General features: G+C 46.2%; 1 protein-coding gene across 2 annotated transcripts in view; it reads right to left on the bottom strand.

The window, feature by feature from the left end:
• SKP1 (S-phase kinase associated protein 1) overlaps positions 1-20142 on the bottom strand; it is a 113204-nt gene that overhangs the window by 78919 nt on the left and 14143 nt on the right. The gene's annotated exons all lie outside the window — the stretch shown is intronic.

Raw genomic sequence — 20142 nt, 5'->3', positions numbered from 1 at the left:
ACAGGTGGAAGTGTCGACAGCCCCACCTTATGGCCAGTGCTTCCCTCTCGATCTGGGAATACCTCTGCTCAGTTGCCGTGAGCGCTTTGCTCGCGTACGCCAGCGTCACCCATTGCCCCGGCTCTTGTTCCTGGGTGAGCACTGCTCCGAGCCCCACCGGGCTGGCATCGACTAGCAGCTCGGTTTTCCTGGCTGGGTCGAAATAGACCAGTGTGGTCTGGTCGAGGAGCGCAGTTTTGATGGCTTGAAACGCTTGGTCTTCACGCGGTCCCCACTGCCACGGGACGTCGTTCTTTGTGAGGTGTCTGAGCGGTTCGGCAATCGTTGCCAGGTTCGGGATGAACCGCCCGCAGTACGTAGCCATTCCCAAAAAGCTGCGAACCTCTGAGGCGGAGGCCGGTGCGGGAGCGTTCTTGATGGACTTGGACTTCCTCGGGTCTACTTGGATGCCGTTGTTAGTGAACGTGTGGCGAAAGAACTCAATACGTTGCTGGAAGAGCTGGCATTTGTCCTTGTGGAGTGTGACTCCATACTCTGAGTCGTGTCAGCGTGGCTCGGACTCGCCGGTAGTGCTCGTCTACTGTTGTGGAGTGGATCAGTATATCATCACTTACATTCATGACTCCGGGCAGGCCTTGTAAGATGTCACGAATGGTGTTCTGGAAGATCTCTGCCGCAGACGAGATCCCAAAGTTGAGCCGTCAATATCTTCGTAACCCTAGATGTGTGCTGAAAGTTGTGATGTACCTACTCTCCTTGGCTAGTGTCAACTGGTGATAGCCAGCGTTTAAGTCCAACTTTGAAAACCACCGGGCTCAGTTGAGATCGTCAATTATGTCGTCCATGGTAGGCGTGATGTGCCTTTCCCTCTTGATGGCTTTGTTGGGCAGCCTCATGTCAATGCACACCCGGATTTTGCCTGGTTGACGGGGCTTCTCGGCGATTACCATGGGGGACACCCAGGGGGTAGGCCCGGTGACCGTTTCTATGACCCATTGTTCTTCTAATTTCTTAAGTTCTTCTTCCACCAGTGGGCGTAGGTGGAAAGGAATTCGTCTGTGTTTGAGCGCCGTGGGCGCAACAGCGCGATCAATGTGGAGCTTGACTGGTGGGCACTTGATGTTCCCCAGACCGGTGAACAGCTCCGGGAACTGGTCCAGTAGGTTGGCCGTTTGGGTGTCTTGTACTTTCCGGAGAAACGCCAGTAGCCCTAGGTCCTCGGCAGCGTGGCGGCTTAGGAGCGTGTCTACTTCTTGATTGATGATGTGTATGTCGATTGTTACTTCTGCTTCTCCCGTGCTCACTGGTACCTTCATCTTTCCCACGAGAGGTAAGGGCACTTCACTCCCGTAGACGTAAATTCAGGCCTTCGACGTCTTGAGTTCGGGTTTCGGCCTGAGGCGGTTGTACTGCTGCACTCCCATGACGGTGACTGATGCGCCAGTGTCGATCACGGCGTCCACTCTTGACCCTGCGACCATGATGTCACACCGGGGTTGTGGTCTTCTTGTGCTTTTGAGGGCTTTGGTAAATGAGACTAGGTATGTCTCCCCTTCATCATCAGAGTCGGAGTCGTCTTCACGCAAGGCTTGCGTTGGCCTGCATCCCGCGGGATGACAGGGACAGCTGAGACAGTTGCCTCACCATGTTTCTTGCCGGCCTCTTCCCTCTGTGGTCTGTCCTCGTGGAGCGCATCCTGCAGACAGAGGCGAAGTGGTTTGGGGTGCCGCAGTTTGTGCACGCCGGGCAGGTTTTCCCTGGATGTTCCTCGTATCCGCAGTACCCACACTGGGCTGGAGACGATCTCCTAGCTGTCTGTCGGTGTGCCCTCTCGTCCGTCTTCACTGCGTCGGCTCGTTCCACCTTAACGGGCACACCTGATCCCGTGCTCCGCGTGATTGCTTGCTCCATTTCTTCTGCGCGGGCGTCGGATAGATCATGGGATCGTGCGAGCACCAGGATATCGGCCAACGGGATGTTCGGTTGGCGGAGGATGAGGCTCCGCAGTTTCTTACTTCGGATGTCGCATATCAGTTGCGCTCTGATCTCCTCTTTTGCTCTGTCCCCTGCGAGGTGCGTGTCAGCTAGCACCCTCAGTCGGGCGTGAAAAGCATCCACCGACTCCCCCTCCGTCTGCCTTGCTTGTCGCAGTTTAAAGTGTTCAAAATCGGGATTCATTTGGGGGTCAAAATGTGCGTTGAGTGCTGCGACAGCCGCGTCGTAGTTGGCCGCATTCCCCGTGTTAGGGAGGTGCTTGAAGAGCGTGTAAACTTCCTCACCTGCATAGTGAAGTAATAGCGACCGTTTCACAGTGCCATCAGCCTCTCTGGACCCCGTAAAGTAATTGTTGAGCCGGCCAATCCATGTCTGCCAGCGTGGGGCGGCTGTGGCGGGGTCAGCCGTTTCGCTGAACGGCGGCATGACGCCAGTTGGCGGGTGAAAAGGGACGGCTGGTGCAGGACGGGCGTCGTCACCCATGACCCTAGGAAGGTGATGCGGCGCTAGGCGGCTGGTGCAGAGTCGGGAAGGTATATTGCAGGGAACAGCTCAGGGGAGCACGTGGGGGCCCACACAGGGGTGGCAGAATTTAGAGCAGGAGTCGAAACATCAAGGGCCAAACTTGAGGGCGGCGATGTGAGGCAGGAGATCTGCAGACCAAACGGGTATTTTCATCCGCTGCTGCTGGGTGACGTGATTGGTGTACACATGGGCTCACCGTCGAGTAGGGAGGCGTGTGGTGGCACCAGCGTCAGGCAGCGACGAAGTGGACGGGATACAGGCCGGAGGGCCGTCAGGTCTCTGGTCGCAGGACTGACGCGAGCGGACCGACATGCAGCTGCAGAGCTGGATACGCGGTGGTTCAGACAGCCATCGTCGCCATTGTTGTGCCGCGCGCTGTGCTGACCAATTACACAGATCGCCGGCGCGGTAATGATTAGAGACCACACACGGGATTGCTGTTGGCGCGACTGCCGTAGAAGGCGCGCCCCCTTTATTTTATAACCGCGTACGCCACCGTCGTGGCGTACGCACAACGCACGTAACTTACGCGCTCTAGCGTTAAACGCTAGAGCGCTGACTGCAACAGCTTGGACCTCAGACAGCGTGCACCTCCTATATAATGTAACCTCCTTGTATATTTTATCTACCTGCTTTCATTTTTATCCCACATGTAGCTTGGACTTTGGCCACATCTCTCCCCACCTCAAAGCTCTGAACTGGCTTCCCCTATAATGTATCCCTCTCTCTCCCAATTTGATCCCTCCCATCCTTACGCCTTGTATTCCTCCCCCTCAATCCTGTGAAGCGCTCCGATACCCTCACAGGTCTGGTTCGCGCTCTATAAAAACTATAAAATAAATAAAATTCCTGCCCCCGCTCGGATAAGAATGCTATAAATGAAATAAGAGGCAAGTTAGGGACCATGTGTACCCTATATGTGGGCTCCTTCTTATACATGGAGCAAGAGTTTTCTATTAAATGAAAAAATGTTTTTTGTATAGCAGAAATGCTGAATTTGCATATTTGGAGGTGCTCTTCTATGTGATAATAAAGAAAAAGGAGACTAATAAATAAAATATTTGCCTAGGATCATACAATTTGAGGCCAGTTTACAATTCAAGTACATTGCAGTTTGTCAAGTAACATTTATATTATTTTTAGAGGCCTGAACTTGTTTGAAGTCGTCTTCGTATGAGAGGTCGTCACTTTTCATGAACCCCACAATGCACCAAGACAGACTCCACCTTAGACTGTGTTCCCCACCCCTGCCCCCCTAAAAACAGGTGAATGTATTAAGTGAAACTGATGGTGAGGGTGTTTAAGTGGCTCACTTCCAGGGGGGCTGCATGTGAATCTCCAACACTACAAGCTACAAACCAATGGTTAGAGGATAAGCAACATTTTAGCATATGCTGCTGTAGATCACATGCTCTGCACAGAGCATAAAGCATCGCATTCTCCATAAACAGCACCTGGTGACTGAATGAAGTAGATTTGTGAAACAATGTTCCAAGCACCATTGGACCAACTTGAACCTCCTGGTGGGCTTTAATATCCGCACCATTATTATGTGATGCTGATCAACTAGCTGCTTTGCAAAGGTGTGCTAATTGAGGATGGTATGTTACCATAGGAAGCAACTGAAGCCCCTTTATTTCTGGAGGACTGTGCCTTCAGCATTACATATAGGGGTTGCTTTGCCTTCACATAGCAGACATGTATAGAATTGTTAATCTACCTTAGTAAACTATACTTTGAAACCGGATGTCCCAAGAGAGGCTTAGCAAAAGCGATTAAGTTAATTAGCCTTACAAACAGGCTTTGTTCGGTTAACGTAAAACATGAATGCCTAATGTGTGCTCTTCACCACTGATTCTGGGCGTGGAAAAGAGCTTGGCAACTGTGCTGTGGTTCACATGAAAGGGGGAAACCGCGTTGGGAGGAAAACTGGGATCAATCTATCACCGTATACTTGAATAAAAGGTTCTTCCACAGTTAGAGCCTAAAACTCAAGGACTCTGATGTGAAATTATGTCCAGAAAAGCTACTTTCAAAGAAAACTATTGCATAGAAAAAGAATAAAAAAAAGTCTCAAAAGGTGGCCCCTTCAACCATGAAAGCACCACATTAAGCCTGCATGCAGGTCCCTACCTGTACTGCTTTAGACGGGGTTACCCTCTTTGGACCAAGGGTATCCAACCATTAGAGTAGCGAGAACTACTTCAGATCTCTGAAACCAGTCTTGGGCTACTGCCTTATACAAGAATTAGATAACAGCACAAAGCGGGCACACAGTCCTGCTGTCGTCAGGACCCACCATTAATGAAAAAAAGAGCTGTATCTGGAAAGGTTCATCTATGTGGTCTCCAAGTACCAGATAAGTCTCTTCACACTTCATGAAGCAAGTTACATTATAGTGTCTCCTTGGCATTTTTGTAGCCTCTTGATCATGAAATACATCGGATGACAACTCATTATGGAGCCAAGTCCAAAAGACTGATTATTTGGCCAATTGCCTTAAAGTCCATTGGTTGATGTCGAGAAATTACCCATGCCTTTGGGATCAAAATTACGAATAGGTATATGCGAACTTCATAGTACTCTACAAGTAAAGGCATCACTGCAGCCACCCCAATACTGGTAAGTATAGCTCTGAGACAAAGATGAAACAAGTATTCAATGAAGAGATTGCTTTATGAAGTTAAGTACCTTTAAAGGCCAAGAGAAGGGAGGGGAAGGAAGAAAATGAGCGAATTCAGTTAGCTGGACATTTCTGAAAAGTAGATAAAATCTGGAATTCAGCAAGGGGTCATTGGTGTTGGAGAGCTCGTGGTTTTCTTAAAGAAACACAAACTAAGTAAGGAAGTAGGGGGGGGGGAAAAAAAAAAAACGGTGACCATATTTTCATCTGTATTTTTATGAAACAAAGGTAAACCTATAAAAGGTAATACATAAGTCTAACTCCTCTGCTCAGAGTTATGAATATTGCACCTTCTCTATTCTGTGTATTCCCCTGCTTGCGTTACATATACCAGTCAATTAATCACACCATGAATAAGTGTTTAGTAAAATACTAAACACATGATTAATATGTTGAACATACTTCTGTTCTACAATGTGATAATCAAGTGCAAGTGAATATATTTGCAATACTGAATCTAAACTCACCTGTCTACTGATTTCTAAGAGTATCTAATAGGCGGACAACTACTCATCTTGTTTATGGTTATTCAAAAGCACAATCTTGTAGAACGAAAACAACTGAAAGGGCTTCAGGCTACCTGCCATTCATTATTTTTGCTAAATGTGTGTCAGAACAATGGGAATATAAATATCAGTTCACCTGGTCTCGTAAAACCAGAATAGCAGATCTTGATATTTTACTCAACATCGAACTTTAGTATTCAAACAGGTATGCGGGTGTATACCACCTCTAAAATTAAAAAGCGGTTTTATTTCTGCTGTGCTAGAATTAGATTTGCACTTAAAGTCAGGGTAGGATTCTTATAGGTTCATAATATCAATCATGTTAGAGTGGTACCTCATTTTTACAATTTTGGTAAACTTCACCCGTCATTTTAGTTGTCTTCTTTGGGGTTACAATTCATACTGTGTGCACCAGACTAGGATTTTGATTAGAAATACATCATTAAAATGTATCTTTTGTGGTCTAGATTCTGGAGTGCATTATTCTTTCATGAAAGAAGTTGTGGGACTAAGACTAATTATCCCAGTAACATCCCACAGAATTGTTCCCTGAAACACATTTTGCTCAAAAAGTGCTCAGTAGGTTGGGAAATGGTTGTACTACCACTCGTTCCCTGATTTGGGTTGGCACATTAAGTGAGTAATTAATGCCAGGGGGGTCTAGAGAACAGACCTGTGTTGCTAGCAAATCTAGAGAACATATCCAGTGGTAGTGACAGTTAGTAGTCCAAAAAACACTCAATGCCAAAAGGCACCAACCGAGCTGCACAGCACGATTTCTTTTTCTTTTTTTTTTTTTTTTTTAAATTGTGCACCGACCATGCCTTAATTCCTAAGGTTGAATCTTATGACTGAATACATAGTTATGAACGAAAGCTGTGCATTTTTTTTTTTTTTAAATGCACCCAAGAATCTTAGTTAAGGAATAGTCTATTTGTACAGCTCTAAATCTGGGATTACCCAAAATATCATGAGATTCTGAGGGAGTTTTGCAAAATGTATTCCTTCTTGCACAAGAACTTAACATTTGCAAACGAAACAAGCATTCGTAATGCATCGATTTAACCTAAGTAATGAACAACAAGCATTGGTAATGCATCGGGTTCACCTACATGATGAATATTAAGCTGTTTTCATTAATCACCGTTTGGGACAAAGGAATGAACTCCCTGGCAACGATTACAGGAGTGGAGAGATGTAGCACAGCAGCCAGAGATGTTGACTCTAGAGCTGGGATTCCCAGTTTAAGTCTCTATGGCACAACATCCTGTGATCCTGGGTAAATTACTGAATCTCTCCAAGTGATAAGTTACAACTGCTGAAAGACGAAAAAGCAGAATGAGGCAAAACTTTATTTATGAAAATATAATTCCACCAACACGGATGTGAACAGTATTTCTGGGGCAGGAAACTAATAAGAGAAGCAGACAATGAACAAGCATTAGTAAATTAAGGAAAATATGCTACAGATAACAGAAATGGAAGAAAAGTAAGTAGCACGCACATGAACCAATAATAGGCCAGTAAAGAGGCGGCGGGATGTAACTCCCTTTTATATTAAAAAAACAATAGATTTATTTGGCGAAACCTAAAAAAAGATAATTTCAATACACCGCAACGTACGGTCCGTTCGGTGGTCCTGCGCTTCTCACAATAAAACAATTGCCCAACTCATGGGTGTGGTGCCGGCACCCTCATTAGGAAAGGGAACAGATTTCAATATGACACATCAAGATTTTTAATTGAGATTTCAGTCTTTCTGGCAATGTAGTAGCTGTGATATTTGGTCCCAGGGTCAGCCAGCACCCATGGGAACTTCCCATTCACACATTTCTGAAGACTAGACACCCAGGAGACTAGAGACACATGCCTGCATGGATACCAGTACATTTTCTTAATGCTATGCAAAATGTCAAACTGGCTTAAATCAGATTTTCTCATGAGAGAACGTTGTGGAAACTAGAGGAATTTAACTCTTATTTGTTTAATTTTTATTTACAAATGCAGAAAATACAGAGATTTGACTTTTTCGACTCCCACTCCCCACCCTGTTGCTGTGAAGATACTAAATTTCAAGGACACGGAAGAATATACAATTTGGCAATGTTGAGTTCAGAATCACCAAGGGAGATTTTGCAAGGTAAGAGAAAGAGCAAAGAGGAAATAAAGATAAAGGAAAGGAGAGAGAGAGAAAGGGCAAGGGACAAAGGAAAAAAAAAAAAGTCCGATTAGCCATGTGGTCTAGACTATTCAGGCTGTTCTAGCCAGGTGGTAAAAGGTCCCCAGATATCTAGCCCCTTCTTTCGTCCTTTACGGCCTTTTTTAGCATACACAGCCTTTTCAAGATGGTAGGTTGCAACTAACCTAGCCAGCCATTGGGGGAAAGAAGGTGGCTCGGTCTCAATCCAGACTGACGCAACGCAGATCCTCCATACTGTCATGGCAACAAAAATACGCGCTCCACCTTTTTCCCTGTTGACTTCTTCCTGTGTCCCCAACAGTATGGTTATGGGAGTCAGAGGTATAGTCTGTGTAATGAACCCCTCCCAAGAAAGTCCTGTATACTGAGAAGAACTGGAGTAAGTTTTGGGCAGGCAGCGAACATATGCGTTGCATCAGCACCAAACAACGAGAACCTAGGGCACAGTGTCCCTTTGCCTGCTCCCCATTTGGCAATTTTGCTGGGTGTAATATACAGAAAAAAGATGGTTTTAAAATGTTGCGCCAGTAATTTTGCTAACAGCAGGTCGCTTTGGGAGAGTGCCAGTGAGTTGTAGAACATACTATGCGGGGCCTCTAGTTTCATGAGCCACTTGTCTGCTATCCTAGGCAGGTCATCTGGGGTTTGGCTGTTTAAAGCAGAGTAAATGAGACCCATCTTGGGGGTCATTGGGGTTTGCAGCGTTTTAATAAATTCAAGCTCCAAAAACCCTGCAGGTCCCCCGACTTTTTGGGAGATAACATCATGAATAGTAAGGTGTTTGAAGGTGTCTTGATTTTTTAGTCCATATTTACTTTGTAGATCTGCAAAGGATTTAACTCCTTCGCTGGAAATTAGGTCTCCTAGCTTAGTGATACCGGCCTTGTACCAGTCCAATAGATAGGACCTGCCAAAAATGGCAGGCAGATTGGAGTTCTCACTAATAGGAGTATAGTAATTGAGTGTTCCCAGCCCGTAGGTTCTGCGGATATTACGAAAGACCTTAAAGGAGTTCATCAGCGTCTTGAACCTTAACCCCTTGCATGCCCGCCCCTTTCCCCGCCCAGTGCCGCGCCTTGCATTAGCGGGCGGAGTTCATGACGAGCTGGACTAGTCATGGGCACAGCGCCACCGCAGCCCATGACGAGTCCAGCTCGTCATGGGCACTGAAGGGGTTAAAGGAGTTCATCAGCGTCTTGAACCTAACACGTTTGTAGTATCCGAAGGATACTTGCCTGAACAAACAGCCGCGAGTCTCCTCTCCCAATAGAAGCCGAAATGGAGAAGGAAGACCGGTTGAGGGAGAGAGGGAATCGTCCTTCACCAATTCAGTGCTGTATTGCAAAACTGAGGCCCAGTAATAAAGTACTATGTTAGGGAAAGCCCAGCCACCCCGCTCCCGAGGGAGAGACAGTTGCTTTAATACCCGCCTAGGTTTTGGGAGTAAGCCCAGATAAATTGCGTAAAAAGTTGTTGAAATTTCTAGAGCTTGGCCGTACTAAATTACAATGGGATGGAACGAAAATAGTAGAGCAATTTCGGGAAGTAGGTCATTTTGATTATGTTGCATCTGCCTACAAGAGTCAGGTGTAAGTTGTCAATTTGTTTGAGGGCTTCCTTGTTTCGGTAATTGGGGGGGGGGGGGGGGGGGGATAGATTCTCGGTTACAATTTCATCTATGTTGGCAGTAATAGTGACCCCCAGATATTTGGCCTGCGTGACAATCCGGCTATCAGCCCAATTGACTTCATTGTTCGTTATTATTTGGGTTTTGTTCAATGCATATCCCGAGATTTTTCCAAATTTTTGTGCCTCCAGTTCCAATCCCAAAATAGCGCTCTTAGGTTCAGAAGTGGTTATGGCCAGGTCGTCAGCGTAAGCCATAATTTTGGTATCGATTCCCTGCATGCTTACTGCCAGAATTGCTGGATTCTTTTTGATTTTCTTAATTGGGGGATCTATGTAGAGGGCAAATAGCAAAGGGGAGCAGGGGCATCCTTGCCTAGTGCCGCGAGAGATGTTAAATTGCTCGGTTAACCTCCCATTGATCGACACACAGGCCGTCGGGCTCCGGTACAGAGCCCGTACAGCCTGCGTGAGTTTTGGTCCAAAGCCCATCCTCTCCATGACACCACAGGAACCGCCAGGAGAACCGATCAAATGCTTTTTCAGCATCTAGTAAAATCAGAGACATCGGGTCTGTCACCTGCGCTGCGTCAAACAGAGTAATGGCCCGCCTAATGTGCTCAGTAGTACCCTTCTTTGGAATTAATCCGTGTCGCCATTCCGACACCATGTATTCAACTACAGTAGATATTCTTGTTGCAAGTATTTTGGAATAGACTTTGGAATCACAATTTATGAGTGTAATTGGCCAGTAGGAGCCCATCTCTAAAGGTGATTTGCCTTTAAGAAATATAGAAATGTTGGCATTGGACCAGGAGGGGAACCCCCGTTGAATATGGCAGTTACTACAGCAAGAAATATGGACTTGATTTGGGAAGCAAATATTTTATAGAACTCCACGGGAATGCCATCCATTCCCGTGGCTTTCCCATCTGGGAGGCTGGTTAGGGCTTCTAAGATGTCATCCCAAGTCGGGGTAGCTTCTAACTGCTCGCAAATATCCTGGTTGAGCTGTCTTAGCTCTGCCTCTTTTATATATTTGGTAATTTCAAATTCTCCTAAGTCAGTTGACCTGCTCTTCTCTAAGTATAGCTTGGCGTAATAATCTCGAAAACCCTTTTGAATTTTAATAGGATCACTGGTTTCTATCCCTGTTGGCAGTTAGATCGCAAGTATTTCGCCGTTTGTGGCCTGCTGTCTGGTTTTGACAGCAAGGTGATGACCGATGCGATCGCTGCATTCGTAGTTCATTTCTCGCATTGCCGCCCACTTGGCTGCAGTTTTTCCAACAAATACCGCCCCTATTTCTGCCTTAATAAGTATTACTTCATTTTGTGTGTTCTCAACATCCTGTCCAGTTTGAACCATTTGGACTAATTTCGTTTCTGCATTTTTTAGTTTTTCCTGGAGATCGATCATTTGTAATTTATCTTTCTTGTTTTTCCTAATTGAGAACCTTAAGGTCTCTCCGCGAATACCCGCTTTTAGTGTATCCCAGACTACCATGGCTGAGGCCGTTCCAGTGTTTATTTCCAGAAACTCCTGGATCCAAGCTTGCATATGAGCCAGATAGCCTACATCTTGCAAAAGTGCTTTCTTGAAACTCCATATTGGTGCTTCTTTCCAATTCTCTAGCCCCCCCAATGTTCAAAATAAGCGGATTATGGTCTGACATGAAGCAAGGTGCCGTGTCTATGGTGCATTTGCCTAATAGGGAGGATGAAATCAAAAAAATAATCTAGTCTAGCAAATGACTGTGCGGTGCAGAAAAGTAAGTGTAGCCAGGTTGAGTGGAGTTAAGCTTAGACCAGACGTCGCTCAGCCCATGGATTTGGGCTAAATTAATTATTGCTTGAAACACTAAGGGTTTCCTGCCTTTATACCTTCACTTGCTGTCTATTTTCCAATCACAGGGCAAATTAATGTTAAGGTCACCGCAGACGATTATTGGAGTGGGCCAGTGAGCTAGCTCCCCAGAAATCAGATTAATGATCCCTGGGTCGTCAGCGTTGCTGCCATAGATAGAACAGAAGGTGAAAGGAGGATTAGGTGAGAGGTGGCATTCGGAGATAACCCATCTACCCAGTGAATCGGATTTAACACACAAAGTTTTTAGAGAAAGTCTCCTTTCGACCATAATTCCTACCCCTTTCATTTTGGCTCCCTGTGTGGTAGCCCATAACCCCTTAAGCCCTAGTGAATTTAATAGGGGTTTTTGTGATCCCTCTATGTGTGTCACTTGGAGACAGATAATATCGCCCCCCAAAGAGCGTAAACTGTGTGCTACTTTTTGCCTTTTAAGGCATCATTTAGCCCACAAATATTGGCAGAAATGAACCAGAGAGTATTTATTTTAGCCATTTGGGTGTTTTGAGTGAAATAGGCCAGAGATTTGATTTATTAAGTATTCTTTCCTTGGTGAATTCCTTAGTCGTGCCCATTGTATGAGTGAGTGAATGTTTGTATGTGAGAAGGTGTGCTTGATTCTTCTGTGTAATTCTAAAAAAAAAAAAAAACGCCCCCCCCCCCCCCCCCCCTTTTCTTGGAGCAATCAGGAAAGACCTGAAGGATGGTGGTCAGTGGTGAGTCTCAGCTGCTAACCACGCCTAAATAAGTTAGGTGTATGTTCGGCTAGTTTGCTGTTAAGAGTTTAAGTAGAAAATTACTAAAATAGACAGACTTTATACTTCACCTGAAGCCAAGCTGATATAAAAAAAAAACCCAGAAAATTAAAGATGAGAAGGTTAAAAAAAACAAAAGGAGTGGAGAGAGTCATAAAACATAGGTATCCCTATTTAACCCTCCCGTCCTTCCCTTGCACTACCCGTGCCATGCCTGTGCATGTGTCCGTGGTAGACTATCTTGGACCCTTCTTGGACTTAATCTCCTCCAAGTATTCCCCAGCCTTAATTTCGGACAAAAATATTTTAAAACCCCCATTAAAGATTACTTAAGTCTGGTAGGGTTCATGAGGTAAACTTCTGCTCCTAACTGTGGAGATTAACGGTCTCAAACGCCATCTACGCTCAACTGTCTGATGGCAAAAGTCGGGTTTTGCAAAAAAGGTTAATCCGTTGGCCCCCTTCTTGGAGTTTGGACGAGCCTGGTCATAAATCAGCTGCCTCAGTAGGAAATTCCCGAAGTATACCAAGAACACTCTTGGTTGTCCACCTGCTGCGCTGTTGCTGTCGCGTTGTCTCCTTATGTTGAAGGGGAAACGATGTGCCCTCTGCACCTCACGGTCTCAGTCCCAGCCTGGGTGTTCAGGGAAAGATTCTTGTAGGAGTTTTATAATGAACTGCCAAGGGTCTTCCCCTTCTTTCCCCTCTGGAATACCAAGCAAGCGAAGATTGTTCCTGCGTTGGCGGTTTTCCTGCTCCTCCATTTGACATAATATCCACTAGACAGGCAGCGTTGGTCTCGCTCTGTTTTTTAATAGCCGTGGTCTCTATTTCCAAGCATTCGGTGCGTCCCTCGATCATGGAGACGCGATCACTTATGTCGGTGCATGTCTTATTCAATCGTCTTAAGCCTCCTTGCAACTTTTTAGCAGCCCCTTTGGCTGCTCCATTGTCTGCCCGAGCCTCTTCCTGGAATGCTTTGAGGCTAGGATTGATGTTAGTGATGGCTCAGTGGTGGCCGTTGTTAAACTCCTTGTGTTTGTCTTTTCCCAGGTTGCTAGGTGAGAGTCATCTTCATCCAAGGGATAAGACATCTGTGAATCAGAATAATCCCACTTGAGTTGACCGCGTCTCTTGCCCTTGCTTCTTGTTCTCTTGGGCCGCTGCACCGTACCGGTGTCTTTGATCGATTGCTCCCTGTCATCTTCACTTGTGTCAGTCCCCCCGTGTCGGAGGTGGTCTCTGTACCGACAGATACCAAGTAGAAGTTTTAGGGCCCGGTTTCTGGGGTCCAAGGTGCTTGTGCACCGGCAGCAGCTTCCAAGCCCTGGATGTAGTTAGCAATACCGGTTTCTGGGGCTATAGAGGAAGTACCAGGACTATTTGGATGGGGGCAACCTTCAAAGTTCAGCATTGTGTCAGCAAAAGTTGGCTGGTTTCCCAGTTCGATCGCCTTTTGGCTGCTACTGTTTTTAGAAAGACAAGGGGAGTCATTTAAATCTTAGCTGAGCCTTGTAAGTCTGCAATAATTCCTGCGCCAGGTGGCGGCACGCTCACTGTGTTTGATTCTGCAGAGCCGGTCTCTTGATGCTGTGTTGGGAAGGGCGATTGGGAAGTTAGTGGGTCCAGGGGGGCAGTCTCGAGGGATGGGGCATATAAGGAGGTCTCGATGATAGCAATGGATGGCTGTCCTTTGGCACACAAACATTTTGGCAAGCGGCGGCTGAGCGCCAGCTAAATCTTTAGATGCCCCAGCGCCACCTGGTCACCCCAGCAGTTTTTTGTTCCCACTAACCTCATGTCTGTATCTGAAAGTATTTTCAGTAGGAGCCGCATCTCTAGGCTCAATGTTAGTGGTGGCAGCTTTCGATTTACTGCCCTTCTTGGCTCCCCTGCTGCTCATGGTCAGGGAGCTCCGATGGTGCAGCTGCTGCCGCCGGCGATTCCCCTTGTGTCCTGGAGGACCAAGCGCCGTGAAGATCAGGGCGGACAGATCAAAGACAAAGTGAAACAATCCAAAAGCGCCACGCTAGCAGGCTCCAGGCAGGCAGCGCCCGTATATCAGCGGGGTTTAGGAAGCAGACTATCAGCGTTGTTGTGTTTCTTTGAGACCGCGAGCCGGGCGTTAGCAATCTTCCCGCTGTCGATCGGTGCGTCTGTTTGAGCATCGAATCGCAGGGCGCCTAGCCGATAGTCTACGCGGCTGGCGTGAGCGGCTGATTAACGCGAGAGCTCACGCGGACTCCATTATCGCCCCCACCCGAGGAATTTAACTCCTACTGCCCAGCGTTCCCACTTTTCTCAAAAACAATACCCTACTTCTGTGAGGAGGGGGAGAGAAGGGAACCTGCGTAACTTGGAACACATGAAGTCAATCGAGAGTCAAAGAGGTCTTCATGGGGTTACAGAAAATGTGGCGCGGGGACATAGAAATACTGTCTTGGGCCAGGGGCATGGGAGGCTGGTCCAATACCAATTCTATTTGCCCTGCCAACACCCCTTCTTCCCCCAAGAGACCAATAGATGAAGAGGGCTGATTGAAAGACCCTGAATGTGTAGATATGTACATGTATATTTTTATTAACAATTATTTGGGACAAAGAATTGATGAGACAGCTATCATTTCCTCTAGGTCACAGATAAAACACACACAAATCTTACGAAGAGTATTAACTTTCTGCAGTTTTCAGTCCTTGCCCTTGGTTGGTTTTCAACCTTCGCAGTTTCTCAATTAATTCAGGTAAGATTTTATAAAGGTCATGCCTTCAACTAACCAATAATTCAGTGCATGGTGCTAAATAGTAATTATCATTGTACCAGATAGCATCAGCTTAGAAGAGTCCTTCAATTCCCAACTTTGTCATAGATTGACCATCCCAAGTACAGCCACAGACACAGGTTACCCCACTTTTTCAAAATGTGCTCAATAGGAGCAGATGTGATTAGAGGAGTTGTGGGACCCAGACTAGACTGTTTTGATATTCAGCTATGTTTCAACTGCACTAAAACCATTACTTTAAACGAGTGTGACGCATGTCATCTTTATCAAAATGGCACCTAAATACAGACCACAGGAATGGACAAACGTTTTCAGCTTAGAATTAGCCGATCTCAAAGAAACATAAGAGATGTGCAGTAATCTATTGCTGGCTTAGTTTTGGCAAAGAAGCTGTAGGAAGCTGGCTCTGCACATGACATTACCACTAGGTAGTAATACCATGCTCAGAGTGTAGGGGTTCCGCAAAAGTGTACGGGACTCAATGTAAAACCCAAGTGCTCTATTAGTGGTAGTGTGGGTGATAAGCCTTTGGCCCAACACAGAGTAGTGCAAGACATTTACTGCACAACAGTAATCAATATTGGGCACACGACTCATGAAAGATATCCAGACCACTTTTTGAAAAATATACTTGGTTTGCAGTGGCGGCTGGTGTCTTTCGAAAGAGGTGAGGCATAAAAGTCGTCAAATTTCAGTGAGCAAAGCAAGTGGCATCAATGGACCCAAGGAGGTTTTATGCTGAAGGTTAATGTCTCCACATTTATTATACAGGAAAATATATGGCGATGGGCTTTACAGTAGCATAAACCCACAACACAGATCTGAGATTTTGGAAAGAACAATTTTGAACAGCTTAAATGAGTAAATAAAAGATAATTTTTACACCTTTATCATAATTCACCCAGCTATTAAATGTCTACGGTAGTGTACTTCCACTTCCTTATTGATTGCATATCCATTTCAAGAATAGTGGGATTTCAAGAATAGTGGGACCAGCTTGTCCATACTCAAATACTCTAAAAGACGATGCACTTATTATAGAGCCAGTGTGTTTTAAATCTTAATCACAGACTAATGTCAACTACAGCTAGAAAAGGTTTGTGCAGTTTATGATTACAAATGCACAGCCTCAGGCTGAAATGTAAAAAGGTCACCCTTATCTCTTAAATGAGCACTTTGTTGACTCTATAGCAGAGTTCCACAAGAATCTGGTTTCCTTCAGCAGTGTGATGATTTTCTTCTGGCCCTTGATACGAATTGGTGTAGCTATATAAAGAAGTTGACGGTTGAGCTATAAGCATCTTGTTTTTAATGTTGCTCATCATCATTGCTAAGTTTCGTACTATAATATGTTCAACGTCTATAAAATAATTGATAAAAAAATGTGGACACGTTGCTATAAAAGGGATCTATCAACATGTCTGTTTTAAAAAAAAAAAAACAATTGTAATTACGGCAGTCCGAGTCACTCTCTTTGTGCTTCCTTATTACTGTGGCTGCAGATTCCTTGTCTGTAGAAGTATCGCTTCAATAAAGTATTAAACGGAGGCAAGCAAACCAAAGCCTCACAGAGCTCAGGGGCACCCACGGGTCAGCTGTCTGCATGCTCCTTCTAACAGCTATCTTACCAGCTTCCACATACTAGCTGAAGAACGAATTCCCTGCAGACAAGAAAGTTTCAGATCGTTGTTCACTTCAAAGCCACAGCTATATAAATGTTCTATTTCCACTCTTGTGCCGCCTTACTCCACACTGCTCGAGCTTGGGGAGGTTGCTTTGCACTAAGAGCCAATGTCGAAGCAGCTCAAATTAAGTTTATTATATGGAATACAATGAGCGCTGCGTCAGGATTGGCAGGACGCTGCAATCCAGTATCCCAGCAAAGTATAGAAAGCTGCATTTGCTGCCCCAACCCTCGATACACCGTGGATTCCAAATCACAGTCCTGAAGTACGCATGTCAGGCTGGCCGTGTCCAGAGGCCAGCCTGTCATGCGCAGTTTAATTACACAGTGCCGAAGATCTCCAGTACAGCAGCCACGCCCCCTCCCTCCACAATAGCAGTACGAGTAATTGCAGCCCAGGTTTCAAGCGGTATGCCTGCATAATGGAGACTGCTTTATTGTCAAAGTGGGTGGCAGATCAAAGTAGTGGGTCAACGCCCCTCTGCTCCTAGGGAGGAACCGCCTCTGTTTATACTTTATGTTAAGACCAAGATACTTGCAATAAGGTAAGTACGTTTTTGATTTAAAATACTTATCAAAAATAGACTTTTAGGATAGCATTGAACTATGCTGAAAATATTCTAAGGGGGAAAACTGTTTTGTGGGTAATTAGGTAAGTACGCAACTTACAGTTCCAGTCTTCGGGACCAAAGGTCAGCAGTGGGCCAGGGTCAAGTAAGTACCAACAATGTGCCACCAGCGGCACAGAGGCAGCCGGGTGCAAAGGTCAAAATCTGAGTTTGGCCCAATGCGTTTCAATAGAGACAAGGGCTCCTTGGAGCCACGCTGTTTATGGGTAAGTGGAACGGTTGAAGGGGCCAAGCATTTGGTGTAAGCACCAGCACAGGGGGTGACACAAAGCAGCACCGAACAAACACCACCAGCTGCACTGGGGTGGCAGGGTGCAAACACAGCATCGGGAGCCAATGCAATCCTATTTAGGTTCTTCTTTTTGGAAACAGGCTGTAGGCGTCAAACCGAGGGTCCAGGCAGAACACCAGAGACAACACAGATAAGTTGAGGTGGTGGGGATCACAGGGGCACTGCCTGTCGAGCTCACGAAAGCCCAGGGGTGCCTTTAGACGTCAGAAATCTTATCGGGCCGGTCGCAGTGGAGAGGATCCTTCAGATTCACTTTGCAGGCGCCATCGTGGGGGTCAGGAGAAGTCAGCCAACGCCGGATTCAGAGTTCTGGTCGCTGGGGAGACTTCACTGGGCAGATGGGCCACTCAGTCTTGGGCAGTGGGCGTTTGGTGCAGAGCAGGTATGAGTTCCAGGTCCACCTGGATCCAGAGTTAGTTTCCTCTAGACAGGTCCGCTGTCCGCAGGAGATTGTATTCTTTTTCAAAGGCAGCAGCCCGTCCAGGGTTTTCAGAGGTCGCTGGATGCAAGACAGGTCGCAGGTTCGCAGAAGCTGGAGCCAGGCTGGTAGGGCTGGAGCCAGGCTGGTAGGGCTGGAGCCAAGGCAGTCATCATTTTCAGCCTTCTCTGCAGGGATGTCTTTTTTCTTAGGTCATCGCAGGCCTAGTGTCCAGGTCAGGGGGAGCAACCTAAATTCTAAATTTAGGGGTGCTTTAGAGGAGCAGCAGGTAGGGCCAATGGGTACCTTACCGGGGGTGACTACACCCTCTATTATGCCACGCTCCTGTGGGAGGGGGGAATTGACCTAGCCCTGATTGGAGGGGACTCCCCATTTTCAAGATTGTGGTGACTGAAAAATGTGCTTCCCCTCGCCTCCCCCACCTTAAGGGTAGAGTGGGCAGAGGTGAGTACACCTCCTATTCTTCCTACTTTTGCCCGCCAAAAGTGGGGGTGTAAACCAGGGGCTATCATCTGCAGCTAGCAGCAGTGGATTGGGGGAGGGCGGGTTTGCATTACAAAGGCTGTAGGTCTTTGAAGCTCCCCTCTTCGAGCCCTGGCACATCCTGGGGGAGGAGGTGTGACACCTCTGCCCAGGATGTGCATTGTTTCTGGTCCCAGAGAGCATGGACTCTCTACCCAGGGTCCAGAAACATGCCTGGTGGTGGCTGGCTCCCTACAGTTTGTGAAAGACAACACCAGAGTTGTTAGGTGTACAAGGGGGCACCTGAGGTGCCCTCTGGGTACATGGTACAATAAATACCACACTGGCATCCTCGTGAATTGATTGCAAGGAGTGGGTTGATACCAAACAATCCTGGGTTCAGTCAAGCAACCATGGTGCTGCAGAACTCGAATTGTCGAGTGTCCAGCCTATGTACTCTCTAATCAAAAGACACACAATTGATGGACGGAATGCAGAACAAATCAAAATATTCTCCCCCAGTCAAGAGATCTGGGTTAAATCCATCATTCATTTGCTCACCATGCAACCCCAGTTTAGACCTGGCCATATGCAAATCGGTCCTGACCCTGTGCCTCATGGGAACAGGGCAGGGGACCATCTTCAGCTCCCAGGCCCTAGGTACTCATGGTACCATTTACTAGGGACTTACAGGGGGTAGAAGTACCAATTGCAGATTTCTTTTTTAGGGAAGAAGCGCTGGCACATGGGACCTGGTTGGCAGGGACTCTGTGCACTACAATTGAAACCACATCAAAGACAGGCAAGAAGTGGGGGGCTAACCATGCAAGAGAGGCACAGTCTCATAAAGCTGCATTCACTTTCTCGAAGCTGCATTCACTTTCTCAGTGCCCACCATCTAGTGTGTTGCTTTGGAAAACCAAGCTTAGTAGAATGGAATGGCCTATGCATGAACTGAGACCAGGGCTTCAAGAGGAATGAAAAAGTGTCTGTGGGTTGTCTCAAAAAGGAAGGTGGCCCATGATATTAAGGGTGTAGCTTAAATGTGTAAACTACATTTCTGTGGTTCCCATAGCATGCCACCAGACTGTTATTTTGGTTCCTCTCTGAACTTTGTTAAAGCATTCAGATATAGAACAACTAACATACACCTAAATCCAGACAGGACTACTGTCTTTGCCAATGGTTGTTACAGGTTAAGATAATAGTAATGACTTGGCAATAAATAATTAACATTGAATGGTTCTCATTCTGACACTGAGGGATTGAAGTAAACATTAGCAAGGCCTGTGGAAAGGCTATTGGTCTTCAAAGTGTCTCAATCATTCCTATTATGTTCACTCTATGTTAGAAATGTAAACCCTTTTTCTCTCCAAAATCTGCATTATCTTAAACCTCGTCTCTTTCCTCTTCAGAATATTCTTTTCACTCTCTCATGAATCTACTTTCTGGCATCTCCCACTTCCCCAAACACAATGCTTCCACTCACCTGTGAGCACTGCATTTTCTTTTACATTCACCTTGTCAATATTTTGACAACAATGCACCGTGCTCGCAGTACATACGCATGTACAGAATCTCAACTGCACCAGGAACATGTGACCATTGCTCTGTCCGCTTTGCAGAGGCCATGGATTAACCATCTGAAAGGCACCGTGAGAAGCTCACACTGCCATCTGCCTCACCTCCAGAACTCTCAAT

Source organism: Triturus cristatus, chromosome 7 (assembly GCF_964204655.1).
Source record: "Triturus cristatus chromosome 7, aTriCri1.1, whole genome shotgun sequence".
Lineage (NCBI taxonomy): Eukaryota > Metazoa > Chordata > Amphibia > Caudata > Salamandridae > Triturus > Triturus cristatus.
This window is presented reverse-complemented; position numbering and strand designations above follow the sequence as displayed.